The following is a 22531-nucleotide window of genomic DNA, read 5'->3' as shown; positions in this document are numbered from 1 at the left end:
AAGGAATTTTCTGGGCCAAAATGTCAACAATGTCAAAGTTGACAAACCCTGAGCTAGGGAAATGGGAAAAAGAAATAAATTAATGTGTTTATAATTATCTATTAATTACCTATTAGCTATCTACAAATGACTACAAATTTAGCAATTAAAACAACATACATTTATTATCTCTATGGATTTCTGTGGGTCAGAAATTTGGGGACAGATTATCTGAGTCCTCTGCTTCAGGTCTCTCAGGAGGCTACAATCAAAGTGTTGGCCAGGGTTGAGGTCTCATCTGAAGATTTGACTGGGAAGGATTTGATGCCAAGCTAACATGATAACTATAAGAATTCAGTTTCTCAGATTGAGTTCTTCAGTTTCTGGCTGGCTATAAGCTAAAGGCTGCACTCAGTTCCTTGCCATATGGGTCTCTCCACAGGGAAGCTCTCAATATGGCAGCTTCTTTCATCACAGCCAGCAAGGGAAACAGTCTGTTAGCAAGACTATCTCTAACAAAATGATGAAAAAAATAGGCACTCAATAATTTGTTGAATCTAGATGAAATAAACATTAGGTATCTGACTGATTAAGCATCTTTTTTGTCTGAGAAACTACTAAGTACTCTGAAGCCTCTACAGATAGATATAGATATAGATTATACAGATATAGGTATAGGTTTAGGTATATGGCATAGGTATATGGCTAAAGGCTCTTGACAAAATAAACTATAGTTAACAAAATATTAAATACATAATCATCAATGAACTTTAGAAAAAGGCACATTAAAACCAAATCAAGGGGTGTCTGGGGGACTCAGGGGCTTAAGACTCTGCCTTTGGCTCAGATCCTGATCTCAGGGTCCTGGGATCGAGCCCTGCATCAGGCTCTCTGCTTAGCAGGGAGCCTGCTTCCCCCTCCGCCTCTGCCTGCGTTTCTGCCTACCTGTGATCTCTCTCTCTCTGTCAAATAAATAAATAAAATCTTTAAAAAAATCAAAAGAACTATGAGAAAAGAGATCAAATATCTATTCAAGGACTTCTGTGTACTAAGTAATTTTCAAACATTATTTTTAGCAAATGCTCATAAGACCTAAAAGAACTCTTATAACTCAACAATAAGACAAATTAACCCAATTATTAAAATGAATAAAGGATTTAAATAGACTTTTCTCCACAGTAAATATACAAGTAGAAAATAAACACATGAAAATATATTGAACATCATTAGTCATTAAATAAATACATATTAAGGCACAATGAGATATTTTATAGTCAGTAGCTACACTAATAAAAAAATAAGATGGAAAATAACAAGTTTTGAAAGTACTAGAGAAATTAGAACTCTCATACATTACTGATGTGAAGGTAAAATTAGGACTCTCATATATTGTTGGTGCAGCCACTATGGAGAACAGTTTGGTACTTGCTCTAAAACTTAAATATTAAAGTAGCATTTGAGCCAAGAACTTTAGTCCTAGACCCAATAGTAATGAAAACATATGTTCACACCAAAACTTACACACATATGTTCATAGCAACGTTATTCACAATACCTATAAAGTAAAACAACCCAAATGCCCATTGAGTGTAAATTAAAAAAATGTGACATATTGTATATGTGTATGTATATATGTGGCAATCTATAATTTCATAAGACTTATTATAAGGACAGTGAAATGAAGAAATAAATGGAATATTATTCAGCAATTAAATAAAATGAAGCTCTGATATATGCTATAAGAATGAATCTTGAAATATAATACTAAATGCAAGAAGTCATTTATATGAAATGACCAGAATAGGCAAATCTATGGAAAAGACAGATTAATGATCGCAGTCTAGTGTTGAGGGGTTGGAAAAAATGGGGAATGACTGCTAATGGGTACAGGGTTTCCTTTTTTTTTTTTTTTTAAGATTTATTTATTTATTTTGGAGAGAGAGCGATCATATGCACACTCACAAGCCAGAGCATGGGAGTGAGGTGGCAGAGAGAGGCCAGAAGGGGCGAGGAAGAGGGAGATAGAAACCTCAGCAGATGCCACATTAAATGCAGAGTCCAACTCAATGCTGGTGTAGATCCTACCATCCCTGAGCCAAAACCCAGAGTCAGAAGCTCAACACACCATGCCACTCACACACCCCTAGGTACAGGGTTTCTTTTAGCAGGGGTAACAAAATGTTCTAAAAGTAGATTATTGTTATGATGGAGTAACCCTGCAAAGTTGCTTAAAAAAAAAATCCACTGAATTGTACACTTTAAATTGATGAATTGTATGTAATTTTAATTGTAACTTAATAAAGGTGATTTTTCAAAATAGATGTAAAAAGCCTCCAAAGTTTGGTTCCAAATCCCTTGCTACTATACCAGTTTGTAATCCACAAAGAAGATTAAAGTATAGTTATGTTAAAGAAAAAAATACTTTGTTAAGTAAATTCTATTCCTGAAAAATGCAAAAGGTAAATAGCTAAACAGAAAAGGATAAATTCCCAACATAATTTTGTATAAGCATTTTTTCATTTAATTTTTTAAACTGTATCCTTAGAGGAAAAAGATCAGGTCTTATCTTTATATACCCTTTACTAATTTTCACTTAATTATAAAAAGCTATAATCTAATAAGCACTAAGATGTTCACTTCTTTATGTTCCCTATTAGAATTAAATTAAATTAAATTAAATTCCATACTTTGGACTGTTCAGAACCAATATAAATTTTTCTTATTCTACATTCATTAGACCAAAATGTAAGCATGACTTTTATATTAGCATTAACCCAAAGTTAAATCCAATGAAAATAAGTTTTTTGTGGAAAAAAATCAATAGCAAATTCATAATTACATTATCATTGGTCAGACATAATCCTTAAAATCTACAGCTGATAATGAAAAGGAAGGACTTTTCATTATCTAAAATGATAATGGGCTAAAATCATTTCATTTTGGGCTAAAATCACTTAGCCAAAAACCATGAGTCTCAAAGGACTAACAAAGCTTCTAGTCACCTTCAAACTGCTGTGCTGAAGCAACCTTGAGCTCTGAGCCTTTTTCCTCTGGGCTAGCATCTGGTTGTTTCCCTCCAGAGAGACTGAAATTCATTTCCATCATCCCCATCCTCAAAAGAGGCTGAGATATTTAACTTCAACTTCTTCAACTTAAATCCTACCTCTCAAAAATAAGAACCTTAATTACCACCCAAGTTGGTCTGTTTATATACTGGGCTAACATTGTCAACTCTCCTTGAGATCCCAGAGACAAACAGACTAAACCCTTGATATCTACAAGGTATAGGTCTTGGTATCTTGGACAATCTCCAATTTGGAATACTATGCCAGAAAATAATTCTCCCTATAACTTGCACTAATGTATAATTTTATAAGACTCATTATAAGGACAATAATAAAAAGAAAACATAAAAACCACATAAAGGGGGTGCCTGAGTGGCTCAGTGGGTTAAAGCCTCTGCCTTCGGCTCAGGTCATGATCCCAGGGTCCTGGTATCAAGCCTTGCATTGTGCTCTCTGCTCAGCGGGGAGCCTGCTTCCTCCTCTCTCTCTGCCTGCCTCTCTGTCTACTTGTGATCTCTGAGTGTCAAATAAATAAATAAAATCTTTAAAAAAAAAACACATAAAGAAATAATAATACCAGCTACCACTGATTAAACATTTTCTCTATGCCAGGTACACTTTATCTGTATTAAATTTTTTAATCTTTGCAAATACTGAATGGTATTCTAAGCTCACATACCACAGCAGTGTCCTTCTTCTCCAAAGTAACCACTGACTGTGCAATTAAAATTTGTGTCTTGGAAAAACAACTATACATTATGATATTGACCTTTTAGGAGGTTCACAAATAATTGAGACCATGAATGAATACCAAAGTTGATCAGACTGATAACCTCCCTCATCTTATTTATACCCCCACTTCCATCTTATACCCCTCACTTCCATCTCACAGCAGTATTCCAATAGTTCATCATTTCTTTATGACTGGCCTTAGTTCTCTTTCCACACAATGAGGAAAGGAAAGAAAAAAAAAGTGGTAGTTCTCTAATTAGAGTGTCCTCTCTCTCTTATACACATACATACATATATGTATATGCATATATTTCATAGGCATATTCAACAATAACCAGTACCAAAATTAGCTGATTTTTATGCATTGTTATTGGGAAAACTTGACCAATGCCCAGTCAGGATAGCTCCCCTTGAAGCAGGAATTCCTCCTTTATTTTACAATTTCACTTTTCCTCACTAGCCTTATAAATTAAAATGCTTTTGCTTCAAGGACAGTGGGAAGGATATTGTTTTTGTTCATCATTATTTGGAGCCCTTCTTTCCAAATGATCTTCATGTTGAGACCTTACTGACAGGGTATTGGAAGGAACAGAACCCAACCACCTGACCTCCCCACTAAGGAAACTTCAGAGAGCTTTTAGCAATCATGGGTAGAGATGCCCTAAATTGGGAGGAAAAAAAAGCTTGGATCAGAGATCGTAAAAGTGCAGCCCCTTGGGCCAAATCTGCCTTGTAAATGTGTTTTGTCTGATTCACAGTTTTTGTTTTTCTTTGTTGTCAGCATTTCAAAATTGAGATTTTCTACATAAAGTATGTGGATTACCAGCTTTTATTTAAAAATCAAATGATCAAGGGGCACCTAAGTAGCTTAGTCGGTTAAGCAGACAACTCGATTTTAGCTCACATCTAGTTCCTCACTGAGCATGGAACCTGCTTGGGATTCTCTCTCCCTCTCTCTCTCTGCCCCTCCCTAACCCCACCCCTGGCCAGAAGTAAACTCTCTTAAAAAAAAAAATCAGATGATCTGGCTATACTGAGCCCGTTTTCACACATAAATAATCATCTAGATCTGTGTTTCAGTGACTCTTTCATGTAAGCTGCATGCAACATTCCCTAACACCCTCTTTTATGTTAAAATACATAACTTAACTGTTTTTTACCTGGCCTTGGCAGCAGTTGACTTTGTGATCACTGACCAAGCTTCTAATAAACACTATGCTACCAATAAGCTGACTGACCTTCAGCAAGTCATTAAATCTCTTTTGGATTCAATGTGTGTGCTTGACACTGGGAAGGGGAGCTTAGGGCACATGATATCCTCATCTCTAAGAGTACTTCTAACTCTAATATGTATTCTAAAATTTAGAATACTCTTGACAGAAATGGACTTCCTGCTATAACTTCTACTATCAGTGAAATCCTGTCTTGACTATCATTAAACTAAATTTAAAGTAGTCAGTTTATTGAACTGAACACCTGGGGACTGCAGACTTCAATTAGATTACAGCTGGTATTGTTCATTGTCTATTTAAAGCCTAACAAAGAAAAGAGAAAGGGATATAGTCACTCTCTTCAATTAAATCTTCCACACAACTGATTTAGAAAGTGATTTTACCCATGATTTACCCAAGCTTTCTGTGTCATAATTACTTCACATTATCTAATTTGGATTTGTTTTCAATCTATTATTTCAAAAAATTAAGTCACTTAAAAAGCACTAATTTTCTTGCTAGTATCTGCCACTTCAGATACACTCTAAAGTGTATTTGCTGGATCAGACTACACACCAAGTGTATACAAAACCACTATCTTCAAGAATCATCAAAAAACCAATGATGATTTTCTAGGAAATAAAATACTAAATATGTGCCGGGAAGCGTATTAATTGTTCTGTCTTCACTTCTCATTACAAAAGGTCATTTTTATTTCTCCAAGTGAGAAGAATTTAAGGCCTTGCCACGCAAAGTGTAGTTTGTAAATAAGCAGCATCAGCATGCCCTGGGAGCCTGTTAGAAAAGCAAAATCTCAAGCTCTGCCCCAGACCTGCTACATAAGAACCCACAGTTTAGCACAATCCTCAGATGACTCATGTGCAGATTAGTTTGGAAAGTACTGATCTGGACACAGGAAGAGTACTCTTGTTAGAATGGGGAGCCCTGAGTTCTAAGCCTAATACTGTCTCTTATTAGCTGCACTTAATTTTACCTCAGTTTTGTCATCTGCATAGTAAGAGTAAATATTAATTATGTCAGTGGATGACCCTGATTTTATCTACTTATTACATCTGACAACCATGATACAAAGTCTGTAATAAACACTTCCCAAGTCTAGCTACCATAAATATATATATATATATATATATATATATATATATATATGATCACCCCTATAAAAATTCTGACCCTACCTTGAAGTTAAAACTCAAATGTACTTCTTTTACAAATCAACTTTTTACCATGAGCTGAATCAGTTCATTTTGATTACAATATGGAATTATTTTCTTTGATGTTCATCTTAAAGCCTTAAATGAAGATTAAAAGAGAAATGGTTTCCTTCCTCTTCCCTCTCACTTCTCCGCCAACTCATCCCTCCTCCAAACACAAATGAAGGTGAGAGGCCTAAAGAGAAAAAAACTGATTGAGCACTGAAGTGATTTTTCAGGATGTCCAAATGAATGTAATTAAATTAAATTTCAAAGCCCTATATGTAGCCCCAAAGGATCATGCTGTTAAATAGTTAAGTGATAAGATAGCAACAAAAAGCAAACTATCGGGGCACCTGGGTGGCACAGTGGGTTAAAGCCTCTGCCTTTCAGCTCTGGTTGTGATCCCAGGGTCCTGGGATCAAGGCCGCATTAGGCTCTCTGCTCAGCCAGGAGCCTGCTTCCTCCTCTGTCTCTCTCTGCCTGCCTCTCTGCCTACTTGTGATCTCTGTCTGTCAAATAAACAAAATCTTTAAAAAAAAAAAAAAAAAAAGGTAAACTTATCCACATCACAGATGCAATGTTTGGGTAAAAGCCTTGATCTGTTCAGAGAGAAGGCAGCAAAATAATACCAGAGATTCACTAATCTAAATGAGGAAAATCAAAATACACAACAGTACCAAATGTAACAAAGACTGGGGTGACTGGGTGACTCAGGTCAGCATCTGCTTTCAGCTCAGGTCATGATCCAGGGTCCTAGGATCGAGCCCTGTGTAGGGCTCCTTGCTCAGTGGGGAGTCTGCTTCTCCTCTCCCACATCCCTGCTTATGTTCCCTCTCTCCTCTCTCTCTTGTCAAATAAATAAACACAATATTTTTATAAATAAATAAATAAATGTGACTAAGACACCATAATGGATACCTCCGAGTTACATGGATAACATATGGGATATAGGGGATGAACAGTCCCAGGCAGCTCCTGAAAAGAACCCTTTGACCAACATGGGACCCCAACTTTTGAACTATGGCCACACCAACAAACTGTAATATTCTATCATATTTGTAATACAAGAGAAATTGTTCTTCCAATTTTGGTTAATAATGGGTTTCTATACAAATAATGATCTTAGATTTCAAAATTTATTTTATAAAATTCATTTTAACTTGAACGACTCCCTAGTTAACATTTGCTCATGGAGCTTAAACATGACTAATGTTTTTTCCCCATGCCACTAGAGTAATAGACCCCACTTGCCAAATAGCAGCCTTTCCATCCTCTGGCATCTCCTGGACATTACAAAGTGGTTGGGAATATCTCACATTGGATTTATACAACTTTCTATTTCAACTGCCCTTAAACTCTGGCTCTTAATGTTCCTCCCAAATTGTAACAGAAGATAATATAAGAACATAAAATCAGTCAAAATAAAGAGCTATTTATTGCATACAAAATTGAGAAAGTTTTTGAAATGATATGTCTAAGGTTGGTAAGGGTGGGTAAGGTAAAATAAGCTTCTCACATATTATTCACAGAATGGACTTTTTAGAGACCCATTTGGCCATTTATGGTGAGGATTTTGACACTGCTCATATCATATGACTCAATATTATCACTCGTAGAAATGTTTAACTCTAAATAGTAATCAAAGATAAGGACAAGTATTTATCTTCAAGGATTTCGGCATTATTTATAAAGCTAGAAAATTGACAATACCCTAATTAACCAAAAGTAGACAAATGGCTCAATCAATTATGGCTCATGCATGTGATATTACACTGCCAATAAAAATCAAAGAATATTTACCACATAAATAAGTGCTACTCACATAACATTTAAAGAAGGAGACCTTAAAGATTACCACAATTTTATACAGGAAAACAATGTACCTTAAAATGCAAAAGGAAAGATACTAAAAATTTAATAGTGGAACAAGTCCTTGAAGAGTTTACACTTGAGTTGGTAGATATATTGAATTGGTATGTATATTATGTGTATACATAATATATGTATACATATATTATATATATAATATGTATACAAATAATATACAATAAACAAGTAATATATCAAAGCACAGAAGCTTGACCAACTAATTATTATCTGTGTACAGGGAATATTCTTTTCACTGAATCTGGAAGAATGAGTAGTTTTGCAGATGGAGAACTAGTAGAAAGGCATTCTTAGAGGAAGAAATAATGTATGCAAAGCCACTGAGTTGTCCATTCCTGGTATCTAGGTCAAGGGCCAAATGCTCAATTAATGTTTGTTACATAAACTAATGAATGAATTAAAAAGAAACATAATTTCATGTTCTCTGACTTTTTTGTCTCCTATGTTTCAGTCACTAAAAGCTTACAATAACAACATAAGGATACATTACAAACATCCAAATTAACTAATTGTATATCAATTACATCTTAGATTACTTTTTTCTTGCAATTTCTTAAGTTCATCAGTAATTTATCAGTAATTTATTGAATAATTAATGTAAGAGGAGTACCCCTCAGAAATTATTTAAAGGTATTAACTCTTTACCTTATACTTATGAACAGGTAACATTTAGACCAAGTGCCCTTTGTCTACTCACCAACTATAAATCGAAAGAAGAATGTAATTGAGTTTGGACACATTTTCTTAAAAAAAAAAAAGCAAACAAACCTACTACAAGGAGATTGATATAATTTAGACTTCTTTTAAAAAGATTTGTTTGCTGTTCTTTATTCTTCCTAAAATAATAAAGTGATATGTTGGCAATGTAGATGGCAAAATTGATATTAAAATCCCTGTACAGTTACTAAATTTCTGAGTCATTACTTAACTTTTTCACATCCATAAATACTGAAGTCCATCATCCTTCATCAGCAATTAGGAGATGGAAGGTTTGGAGGGAAACTTGGTAATGTTTTTCTAATCTAATGATAGTTGACAGAAAAAAAATGTCTATAGAAAGGAAAAGCAGAGGGATACAATCCCAACCAATATTTAATGCATAGATGGAACTTATATTCAAGTAGATATTTATTATTAAAATAATAGTAACTAAAAACCCTTTTCTAGCCATTTTGCTTACTAAATAACTCTATAATAGAGTATTAAAAATCAGTATATACTATATATTATATATATTATAGCATTAGTACTAGTATTAATTAATATTAGTATTAGCAAAATGTTATAGATAAGGCATAGTGCTCCCACAAGGTATGAAATCTAACAGAAGATCCCCACATAGGGGTGCCTGGGTGACTCAATCAGTTAATCATTCAACTCTTGATTTCAGCTCAGGTCATATTCTCAGGATTGTGAGATCAATCCCTAAGTTAATGTTGGCCTTCAGCTCAGGTCATGATCTCAGTATGGAGTATGCTTGGGATTCTCTCTCTCTGCCCCCCTTCACCCCCCCTCAAATAAATAAATAAAATCTTTAAAAAAAGAAGATCACCACATATACCAAGAGCTACCTTCTGAACCTCAATAAGGGTTTATAGAAACAAAGAGCTCTGGCACCAAAGAGTACCTTTTAACTGTGAAATGTACTTTTAATTGTAAAAATGTCAAACTTCTATCCAAAAGAGCAAAGTTGGCCACATCCACACGAAGGGAAAAACCAAATGGATCACTCTTTGCTGTACAAATGGAGGTTTTGCAGTAGAGATGAATGTTGAGAAAACCAAGTGATCACATGCATATGGATAGTTACTCATGCAGACTCATGAGACTCTTCACTGTTGAAATCAGCACCATATCAACATTGCAATTCATGATTTAGAGGGAAAAAAACCGTCATAGTAAATCAATGTGATTCATTTAAATTGGTTTTATACTTTTGTTTGTATTTGATTTTTAGGTTTTTTGTTTCATTGTTACATAAGTCTTGGACATTGTTACATAAATCTTGGACATATTTTAAGGGTATTTTTTAACAATCTTTTTTTTCCTTCAAGAGAGACTATGGACTCCGAAAAACAATGTGAGGGGTTTGAAGTGGCGGGGGGGGTGGGAGGTCGGGGTACCAGGTGGTGGGTATTATAGAGGACACGGATTGCATGGAGCACTGGGTGTGGTGCAAAAATAATGATACTGTTATGCTGAAAATAAATAAATTTTTAAAAAATTTAAAAAAAAAGAGATATAGAGGGGCACTTGGTGGCTCAGTCAGTTAAGCATCTACCTTTGGCTTAGGTCATGATCCTAGAGTCCCAGGCTCAAGCCCTATGCTGAGCTCCTGCTCGGTGGGGAGTCTGCTTCTCCCTCTCCCTCTGCCCCTCCTCCCACTTGTGTGCTCTCTCTCACCCATTCCTCTCTCAAATAAATACATAAAATGTTTAAAAAAAGAGAAAGAGAGAGAGATACACGCTTTGATGGAATATAGGGTGCAGCTTTGCTAGGAACTGGCTTATCATTTCACTTCTTGTGCAGATCCACCTATATAGGGTGGAACTGTCACTCTGGCCAGAATGTGCCAGTAGCTATTTCCCATGGCAGTTATGGTGGCCATTACAAGTTGTGAAAATAGTACTCTGCCCTATGTATCAATCTGTATGAACCTGGTTGAAATAGTTCTACCCTGAGGCAGGAATACAACTCAGATGAATTAAGTTGAACTATGTGAAACTGTCAGTTTTGTAAGTCAAAAAAAGTCAAATATCAGCATTTGCTTATCATGCAACCTAATATATGCTCAAGTTTCTTTTCCTTCAAGGACAGCCTGACATAAATCAGTATGAATGCATCAAAATAAAGACCTCTTAATGGGCAACTAACCTTCTCTGATGTAATCCTGATATTCACCAGTGCCATTTGTTCAAAGTAGAATTAAAAATTAAAGGCTTTGAGGTACCTGGGCGGCTCAGTCCATTAAGCATTTGCCTTCACTTCAGCTCAGGTCATGATCTCAGGAGCCTGGGATGGAGCCCCGCATTGAGCCCCACATCAGGCTCCATGCTCAGCAGGGAGTCTGCTTCTCCCTCTGCTTTTGCTCATGTTCTCCATCTCTCTCTCAAATAAATAAATAAAATCTTAAAAATAAATAAATAAAGGCTTCTTTGTCTCTTCCTCAGTGATGCCTGTGGAGGCGACAGCCATTTTCTACTCAGCATCATGGCTACCCTCAGACCTCTCATGAAGCCTGAGATCACTAAAAAGAGGACCAAGAAGTTCAACAGGAACCAGCCATCCCGATATGTCAAAATTAGGCACAACTGGTGGAAACCCAGAGACACTGACAAGAAGATTCAAGGGCCAGATCTTGATGCCCAACATTGGTTAGAGGAGCAATAAGAAAACAAAGCACATGCTACCCAGTGGCTTCTTGAAGCTCATAGTCCACAACATCAAGGAGGTTAAAGTGCTCCTGATGTGCAACAAATCTTGCCATGCAGAGATTGCTCACAATGTCTCCTCCAAGAATCACAAAACCACTGTGGAAACAGCAGCCCAGCTGGCCATCAGAGTCACAAATCCCAATGCCAGGCTGCACAGTGAAGAAAATGAATAGACAGAGAGCTTATGTGTATACTGTACTTCTGTTAATAAAACCATAAAACTATATAAAAAGGCTTTTTTATATATAAAAACAATATAATGAAAAAAAACAGCTATTGAATACACTTTAATTCAATATCAAAAAGAAAGAAATCCAGAAGAAATATAAAATTATACATTAAAAATGGGACACTGGAGTTTTGAGAAAATGGTAGAATAGGAGGATCCTGAGCTCACCTTGTTTCACAGACACACAAAGATTAAGGCTACATCTATGCAACTAACTCTGAAAACAATCTGATGACTGGCAGAACAGACTTTCCACAGTTACCCATAGAGAAAAGGGCACATGTTAAAGGACAGGAGGGGGAGAGACCCAGTTGGGAATGAAACCACCCCCCCCCACCGTATGACCAATGACAAATGGAAGGGACATCACAAGCATGGAGAAGTGCTAAGGCACCCCTGACACAGGGCACCCCTACTGGGAAGACAATCTCCATAACACCTGGTTTGAAAACCAGTGGAACTCAACTCCTAGAAAGCATGAGGGCAATAGGAAACTGAGTTCCCGTCCTTAAAGAGCCAGTATACTAAATAACTTGGCCCAGACACAGCAAAGAAGCAGTAGTTTTAAAATTACCTGGGGTATATGTGAAGGAGATTTCTGAATAATCATAGAACATGTGCAGAAGGGAAAGGGATCTGCAAGACATTTCTCTGCGAACAGAAGTGTTCACAGGCACCATTTCTCTTCTCCTTACCACCCTACTCTCCAACCTAAATGGCCGGAAACATCTGGAAATGAGTGCTAACGCTCTCCATCTTCTTTGCTAGCACTTCATGCCTCATCCTGGCACTCCCCTGAAGTCCAAACCTGTCAAATTTACCTGCTTTGGTAGGCTTCTGTCTCCAAATTGACTCCTGCTCTGCTACACCAAGCAGGCAGCCCCAGCCAGAACCAGTGCCACCCAAAGGTTTAAAAAAAAAAAATTAAAGCTTTTTAATATAAGATCAGGAAAAAGAAAAGGATGTCCACTCTCACCACTTTTATTCAACATAGTACTGGAAGTCCTAGCTGCAGTGACCAGAAAAGAGAAAAAAGGAAAAAGCATCTAAACTGGTAAGAAATAAAACCCTCTATTTGCAGATGACATGATACTGCATACAGAAAACCCAAAAGATTCAGCTTACTTTAGATCTGATAAATGAATTCAGTAAAGTTGCATGATACAAAATATACAGAAATCTGTGGAATTTCTATAGACTAATAATGAAGTAGCAGAAATTAAAGTTAAGAAAGTTAAGATTCCATTTATAACTGCCACCAAAAAGAATAAAATATCTAGGAATATCTTATACACTAACAATGAAAACACAGAAAGGGAAATTAGAGAATCGATTCCATTTACTATAGCACCAAGAACCGTAAGACACCTGGGAATAAACCTAACCAAAGAGGTAAAGGATCTGTACTCAAGGAACAACAGAACACTCATGAAAGAAATCGAAGAAGACAAAAAAGATGGAAGGCCATTCCATGCTCATGGATCAGAAGAATAAACATAGTTAAAATGTCTACACTGCCTAGAGCAAACTATACTTTTAATGCCATTCTGATCAAAATTCCACCGGTATTTTTCAAGGAGCTGGAGCAAACAATCCTAAAATTTGTATGGAATCAGAGGAGACCCTGAATTAGTAAGGAAATGTTGAAAAACAAAAACAAAACTGGGAGCATCACGTTGCCTGATTTCAAGCTTTATTACAAAGCTGTGATCACCAAGACATCATGGTACTGGCATAAAAACAGACACATAGACCAGTGGAACAGAGTAGAGAGCCCAGATATAGGCCCTCAACTCTATGGTCAAATAATCTTCAACAAAAAGGAAAAAATATACAGTGGAAAAAAGACAGCCTCTTCAATAAAGGGTGCTGGGAAAATTAGAGAGCTATATGTAGAAGAATAAAACTCGATCATTCTCTTACACCATACCCAAAGATAAACTCAAAATGGATCAAAGACCTCAACATGAGGCAGAAATCCATCAGAATCATAGAGGAGAATAGAGGCAGTAACCTCTTCGATATCAGCCACAGCAACTTCTTTCAAGGTACATCTCCAAAGGCAAAGGAAACAAAAGCGAAAATAAATTGTGGGGACTTCATCAAGATCAAAAGCTTCTGCACAGCAAAGGAAACAGTCAACAAAACAAAGAGGCAACCCAGAGAATGGGAGAAAATATTTGCAAATGACAGTACAGACAAAAGGCTGATATCCAGGATCTATAAAGAACTTCTTGGGTGCACCTGGGTGGCTCAGCGGGTTAAAGCCTCTGCCTTCGGCTCAGGTCATGATCCCAGGGTCTTGGGATCAAGCCCCACATCGGGCTCTCTGCTTGGCGGGGAGCCTGCTTCCTCCTCTCTCTCTGCCTGTCTCTCTGCCTACTTGTGATTTCTGTCTGTCAAATAAATAAAATAAAATCTTTTAAAAAAAATTTAAAAAAAGAACTCAAACTCAACATGCAAAAAACAGATAATCATGTCAAAAAATGGGCAGAAGACATGAACAGACATTTCTCCAATGAAGACATACAAATGGCTATCAGACACATGAAAAAATGTTCATCATCACTAGCCATCAGGGAGATTCAAATCAAAACCATATTGAGATACCACCTTACACCAGTTAGCATGGCCAAAATTAACAAGACAGGAAACAACATGTGTTGGAGAGGATGTGGAGAAAGGGGAATCCTATTACACTCTTGGTGGGAATGCAAGTTGGTGCAGCCACTTTGGAAAACAGTGTGGAGATTCCTTAAGAAATTAAAAATAGAGCTTCCCTACGACCTTGCAATTGCACTACTGGGTATTTACCCCAAAGATACAAATGTAGTGAAAAGAAGGGCCAATGTTCATAGCAGCAATGGACATAGTCGCCAAACTGTGGAAAGAACCAAGATGTCCTTCAATGGACAAATGGATAAGGAAGATGTGGTCCATATACACTATGGAGTATTATGCCTCCATCAGAAAGGATGAATACCCAACTTTTGTATCAACATGGACGGGACTAGAAGAGATTATGCTCAGTGAAGTAAGTCAAGCAGAGAGAGTCAATTATCATATGGTTTCACTTATTTGTGGAGTATAAGAAATAACACGGAGGACATGGGGAGATGGAGAGGAGAAGGGAGTTGAGGGAAATTGGAGGGGAAGATAAACCATGAGGGACTATGGACTCTGAAAAACAATCTGAGGGTTTTGAAGGGGCAGCGGGGGCAGGGGGAGTTGGGTGAGCCTGGTGGTGGGTATTATGGAGGCACATTTTGCATGGAGCACTGGGTGTGGTGTGTAAACAATGAATTCTGGTACACTGAAAAGAAATTTAAAACAAAATTTTTTAAATCTAGGAATAAATTTTATCAAGGGAGTGAAAGACCTACACTCTAAAAATATAAAATCATACACTCATGAAGAAACTGAATAAAAATGAAAAGATTACCAGCTCATGGACTGGAAGAACAAATACCATTTAAATACCATTAAAATGACAACCTAAAGCAAGATTCAATAAAATACCTATCAAAATACCAACAGCATTTTTCACAAAACTAGAACAAACAATCCTAAAATTTGTATGGAACAAAAGACTCTGAATAGCCAAAGCAATCCTGAGAAAGAATAACAAAGCTGGGGGTATCACATTCCAGATTTTAAGATTTTAAGAGGAGTCTCCTTGGATCTGCCTCTTGTGGCGTACCTGCTCCCAGAGCAGTGGCCCGACTGTGCCTTGGATGACAGTTTAAGGTAATCCTGATCTGAGACTTCCCCTACCTCCTCTGGGAGGAGCAATGCAACAGGAATCTGCTGGGTTTGGAGACTCCAAACAGGGCTGTGCACCAGAGATAGAAATGTTCAGTCACAGGCCAGGTGAGCACAGAGTGTAGCCAGAGACCAGGGAGATGGGAGGGATTGACTGCTTTTCTCTTAGGGCACCCTGAGGAATGGGACTCTGAGCTCTCAGCTCCTCCAGGCTGGAGGTGATTTTAAACCCAAAGACACCTCCAGATTTAAATTGAGTGGGTGGAAAATAGTTCACCATGCTAACGAACATCAAAAGAAAGCTGGGGTGGCAATCCTTATATCAGATAAATTAGATTTTAAGCCAAAGACTACAATAAGAGATGAAGGAGGACACTATGTCATACTTAAATGGTCTGTCGAACAAGAAGAGCTAACAATTTTAAATATCTATGCCCTTAACATGGGAGCAGCCAATTATATAAACCAATTGATAACAAATCAAGGGAACAAAATGACAATAATTCAATTAGAGTAGGGAAGTTTAACACTCCCCTCACTGAAATGGACAGATCATCAAAGCAAAAGATCAACAAAGAAACAAAGGCCTTAAATGGCATACTGGACCAGATGGACATCACAGATATATTCAGAATATTCCAACCCAAACAACAGAATACATATTCCTCCCTAGTACACATAGAATATTCTCCAGAATAGAGCATATCCTGGGTCACAGTTCAGGTCTCAACCGGTACTAAAAGATTGGGACCATCCCTTGCATATTTTCAGACCACAATGCTCTAAAGCTAGAACGCAATCACAAAAGGAAAGTTGGAAAGAGCTCAAATATGTGGAGGCTAAAGAGCATCATACTAAAGAATGAACGGGTCAACCAGGAAATTAAAGAATTTTAAAAATTCATGGAAACAAATGATAATGAAAACACAACTGGTCAAAATCTTCGGGATGCAGCAAAGGCAGTCCTATGAGTAAATAGCAATACATAGCAATACAAGCCTTTCTCAAGAAACAAGAAAGGTCTCAAGTACACATCCTAACCCTACACTTAAAGGAGCTGGAGAAAGAACAGCAAAAAAAGCCTAAACCCAGCAGGAGAAGAGAAATCATAAAGATCACAGCAGAAATCAAAGAAATAGAAACCAAAAGAACAGTGGAACAGATCAACAAAACTAGGAGCTGATGCTTTGAAAGAATTAATAAGATTGATAAAACCTTGGCCATATTTATCAAAAAGAACAAAGGACCCAAATAAATAAATCATGAATGAAAGAGGAGAGGTCACGACCAACACCAAAGAAATACAAACAGTTATAAGAACATATTATGAGCACCTATACACCAGCAAATTTGACAATCTGGAAGAAGTGGATGCATTCCTAGAGACATATAAACTACCACAACTGAACTGGAATGAAATAGAAAACCAGAACGGACCCATAACCAGTAAGGAGATTAAAGCAGTCATCAAAAATCTCCCAACAAACAAGAGCCCAGGGACAGACGGCTTCCCAGGGGAATTTTACCAAACACTGAAAGAAAAATTAATTCCTATTCTCATGAAACTGTTCCAAAAAAATAGAAGTGGAAGGAAAACTTCCAAACTCATTTTATGAGGCCAGCATCAACACCAGACAAAGAACCTATCAAGAAGAATTACAGACCAATATCCTTGATAAACACAGATGTAAAAATCCTCACCAAAATACCAGCCAATAGGATCCAACAGTACATTAGAAGGATTATTCACCACGACCAAGTGAGACTTATTCCTGGGCTGCAAGGTTGGTTCAACATACACAAATCAATCAGTGTGATACAATACTTTAGTAAAAGACAGAACAAGAACCAAATGAGACTCTCAATAGACGCTGGAAAAGCATTTGACAAAGTACAGCATCCTTTCTTGATCAAAACTCTTCACAGTGTAGGGATAGAGGGTACATACCTCAACACCATCAAAGTCATCTATGACAAACCCACAGCAAATACAATTCTCAATGGGGAAAAACTGAGAGCTTTCCACTAAGGTCAGGAACATGGCAGGGATGTTCACTGTCACCACTGCTATTCAACATAGTACTAGAAGTCCTAGCCTCAGCAATCAAACAACAAAAAGAAATAAAAGGCATCCAAATCAGCAAAGAAGTCAAACTCTCACTCTTTGCAGATGATATGATGATACTTTATGTGGAAAACCCAAAAGACTCCACTCCAAAACTGCTAGAACATCATACAGGAATTCAGTAAAGTATCAGGATATAAAATCAATGCATAGAAATCAGTGGCATTTCTATACACCAACAGCAAGAGAGAAGAAAGAGAAATTAAGGAGTCAATCCCATTTACAAGTGCACCTAAAACAGAAGATACCTTGGAATGAATGTAATCAAAGAGGCCAAGAATCTGTACTCAGAAAACTGTAAAGTACTCATGAAAGAAATTGAGGAAGACACAAAGAAATGGAAAAACATTCCATGCTCATGGATTGGAAGAACAAATGTGAAAATGTCTATGCTAGCTAGAGTTATCTACACATTGAATGTAATCCCTATCAAAATACCATCAATTTTTTTCAAAGAAATGGGACAAATAATCCTAAAATTTATATGGAACCAGAAAGCACCCCAAATAGCCAAAGGAATGTTGAAAAAGAAGTCAAAGTTGGTGGCATCACAATTCCAGACTTCAAGCTCTATTACAAAGCTGTAATCATCATGACACTATAGTACTAGCACAAAAACAGACACATAGATCAATGGAACAATAGAGAGAGCCCCAAAATGGACCCCCAACTCTATGGTCAACTAATCTTCAATAAAGCAGGAAAGAATGTGAATGGAAAAGACAGTCTCTTCAACAAATGGTGTTGGGAAAACTGGACAGCCACATGCAGAAGAATGAAACTGGACTACTTCCTTACACTACACACAAAAATAGTCTCAAAATGGATGAAAGACCTCAACGTGAGACAGGAATCCATCAAAATCCTTGAGGAGAACACAGGCAGCAACCTTTTCAACCTCATCCACAGCAACTTCTTCCTAGAAACATTGCCAAAGGCAAGGGAAACAAGGGCAAAAATGAACTACTGGGACCTCATCGATATCAAAAGCTTTTGCACAGCAAAGGAAACAGTCAACAAAACCAAAAGACAACTGACAGAATGGGAGAAGATATTTGCAAATGACATATCAGATAAAGGGCTAGTATCCAAAATCTATAAATAATTTATCAAACTCAACACCCAAAGGACAAATAATCCAATCAAAAAGTGGGCAGAAGACATGAACAGACGTTTCTGCAAAGAATACATCCAAATGGTCAAGAGACACCTGAAAAGATACTCAACATCACTCAGCATCAGGGAAATACAAATCAAAAGCACAATGAGATGCCACCTCACACCAGTCAGAATGGCTAAAATTAACAAGTCAGGATAGGACAGATGTTGGCAGGATGTGGAGAAAGAGGTACCCTCCTACGCTGTTAGTGGGAATGCAAGCTAGTGCAGCCACTCTGGAAAACAGTATGGAGGTTCTTCAAAAAGTTGAAAATAGAGCTACCCTATGACCCAGCAATTGCACTACTGAATATTTACCCTAAAGATTCAAATGTAGTGATCCAAAGAGGCATGTGCACCCTAATGTTTATACCAGCAATGTCTACAATAGTCTACAACTATGGAAAGAATCTAGATGTCCATCAACAAATGAATGGATAAAGAAGATACACATACACACACAGGAATACTATGCAGCCATCAGAAGAAAAGAAATCTTGCCATTTGCAACGATGTGGATGTAACTAGAGGGTATTATGCTGAGCAAAGTAAGTCAATCAGAAAAAGACAATTATCATATGATCTCTCTGATATGAGGAATTCGAGAAACAGAGCGGGGTGTTGTGGGGGGAGGGAAGGAAAAAATGAAACAAGATGAGATCAGGAGGGAGACAAACCATAAGAGATTCTTAATCTCATGAAACAAACTGAGGGTTTCTGGGGGGTGTCGGGGTAGGGAGAGGGTGGTTGGGTTATGGACATTGGAGAGTTTGTGCTATGATGTTTGCTGTGAAATGTGTAAGCCTGATGACTCACAGACCTGTACCCCTAGGGAAAATAACACATTATATGTTAATAAAAATAATTTTAGTTCCAGTTATAAAATAAATATAAGTCATGGAGATGAAAATTACAGCACAGAGAATATAGTCAATAATATTGTATGTTGGCACTAACTGCCCCTATTATGGCGAGCACTGAGTAATGTACAGAATTGTTTAATCAATATGTTATCCATCTGAAACAAATACACAAATATATGTTAGTTATACTTTAATAATTTTCAAAGTAATAAATAAATAAAAGTGGGACACTGACTTGAACTTCTTGGCCACTGATTAGGGAGCCCTTCTCTTTAGGTCAGAAATTAGTCAATCTTTTTTTGTGTAAAGTAGTGCAGGAAAATTTCAAAACTCCCAAAAAGACATCAGTCAGTATAGTTTTTCAAAAAAGTTCTTTTTATCTTCTAATCAAAACAATATTAAGAAAGAATTAATTATTATACCCTCAGTATTTTCTCAGCCCTTTTTTGTGAGGCACCTTTTCTTTTATTATTTCAAATTTCCTAATAGTGATGAATTCCTACCCACATCTAACTGTAGGAAAAGAGGATGAATAAAGCTTTGTCCCATTATTGCTTCATTTGAGCTGAGGTGATCTGCTTCCCTGTTTCACATCAAACATGATTGTTAGTGACAATATCCAAATGTAACTTTTCTGGTCCCATTTGGGGCACTGAAATGCATATTCCACTTTCTCCCAACAAATATTTCAAAATAGAAAGCATGACAAAATCCTATGTTATATATAGGGCAAGAGATGAAGAAATATGAGGAGCACATCAAGTCCGTGTTACCTTTCCTGTTTAATGGTCAAAACCTATCTCTTGAGAAGGAAATACCCCAAATCTTGTGTATAGTAGCTCCATATCCATTTGGTCCCCAAATAAAGGAGTAGCCTCTTGACAAACAGCCAATAAAGCCTGGCCTCAGAAACATGATATTCTATGACTTCTCTAGCATGACACCAAAGAGCTGAGGTTAAGAAAAAGTATATGTATTCATAGAAGAAAAAAAAATGTGATATGTTGAATCTATGAAAAAGAGCTGAGTAAAATTATAATAAATGATAAAATATTCCTGAAGTTCTGTGATAGTAAAGTTATTCACTTGTTTATTCATTCAATAAATGTTTACAAGAATCTATTATATGTAAGGTATTATATTGATACAAATAATTAACATTGCTATTTCAGGTTATCACACTGATATTTTATATACCTTATCTCAAAATTGTTATGAATTAGGTATTATTATCATCCCAATTCTCCAGAAGAAAAATTTAAAGTTATAAAGATTAAATAACTTGCTCAAGATCATAAGTGGCAGTGATGGGATTTGAATTTTTTATCTATTTTCTTTTTACCATTAGAACCATGTAAGAACATTTGAAGATTGAAGGACTATAAATATTCAGAGTACCTACCAATACAAAAATCAATACTATGTTTAAGTAAATATGAATCATTTTGAAGTTAGCCACCTAAATTTCATTTGGGGTCAAAAGCATAAATATTGAAATACTTTTTCTGTTGACAGTAATGTTTCCCAATCTCCTTTGTAGCACTTGCCAACAGCCAACATGAAGATGAATTTTATAGGGGTAACTGAAAAATTATTATTTTGTTGGCAGTGTGGAAATTTCCTGCTGGTTCCCTGTGGCAGTGGAGTTGCCCTTCAAATCTAAAAAGCCTAGTCTGGTGGTGCCTAGGTGGCTTAATGGGTTAAACCTCTGCCTTCGGCTCAGGTCATGATCTCAGGGTCCTGGGATCTAGCCCCGCATTGGGCTCTCTGCTCAGCATGGAGCCTGCTTCCCTCTCTCTCTCTCTACCTGCCTCTCTGCCTACTTGTGATCTCTCTCTGTCAAATAAATAAAATCTTTTAAAAAATTTTTTTAAATAAATAAATAAAAAGCCTAGTCTGCAGAATGCCCAACACTGAGCTCTTCCCTATGTATTTGCCAAACAATAACCAGGAGTGGCAGCTACCCAATTCTTCTATTTGGACTTACATGTTAGTGGACTATACCATGATTATTTCATAGAGAACATGTGATTATTATTTTATGTATATAATAAACTCTTACTGAGTATCTATTAATGCAATCTATATGACAGGGATTTGTGTTCCGTTTTCTTTTTCTTTTTTTTTTTAACTAGCAAAATAAGTTTATTCAGGAATACCAGAGAATTGAATTTGGGACATGCAAGATATGGCAAAAACCATAGAGAAGTTCAACAAAGGAGAAGAATATTATTTCATGAAGGAGGAAGTTCATTTATTTTAAAATAGTCCCATATAACCAAAGAAAATGTAACAAATAATTTGCATATCTACCTCCTAGCACATTTAGGATAATTTCTAATACTCAATTTGCATACATGCTCTATGGAAGACATGTTGAAAAGAATCTGTAACTACTTCCCAGTGCTCTAAATACCTCAGATCTTATCAGAAATAATATGTGCCTTTTTCACTATCTACCTCAAACCTCATGTATATGCTTTGCAGAGCTATTTTATACTAAAATAGTAAGTTTGTTGAATAAATTAGCTCTATATCTTTTCAAATCCTCTGACAGCATCCTTTTAAAAAAATAATAGTAGCCTGTGGGTCAGAGGCTGTGGCTCTAGTCCTGACAATATGTTGAACCACCATCTGACTTTAAACGAGCCATAGTAACAGACTGCTTCCATGAGACTCAGTGGAACAAAATGGGTGGCTTAAGTGTTAAAGAATGGTACCAGATGCTCCTTGGTATAGCACTAAATGGCTTTCAGCTCATTTCTGAAAGAATGAGCCATGTCGATGAGGCCTTCCATCAGAGAGCACATGATGAACAAGCAGCCTTTTGGAGGTGACACTAGGAAATACTAGTGAGTGGTCCAAACCCTGC

General features: G+C 36.8%; 1 long non-coding RNA gene and 1 pseudogene across 1 annotated transcript in view; one reads left to right on the top strand and one right to left on the bottom strand.

The window, feature by feature from the left end:
- Positions 1 to 22531, bottom strand: part of LOC116588678 — a 70589-nt gene that overhangs the window by 4023 nt on the left and 44035 nt on the right. The gene's annotated exons all lie outside the window — the stretch shown is intronic.
- On the top strand, positions 11299 to 11695 carry LOC116588664 (annotated as a pseudogene).

This window comes from Mustela erminea, chromosome 1, assembly GCF_009829155.1.
Source record: "Mustela erminea isolate mMusErm1 chromosome 1, mMusErm1.Pri, whole genome shotgun sequence".
Classification (NCBI taxonomy): Eukaryota; Metazoa; Chordata; class Mammalia; order Carnivora; family Mustelidae; genus Mustela; species Mustela erminea.
Note: the sequence above shows the minus strand (reverse complement) of the source record. Positions and strands in the feature narration are given on the sequence as shown.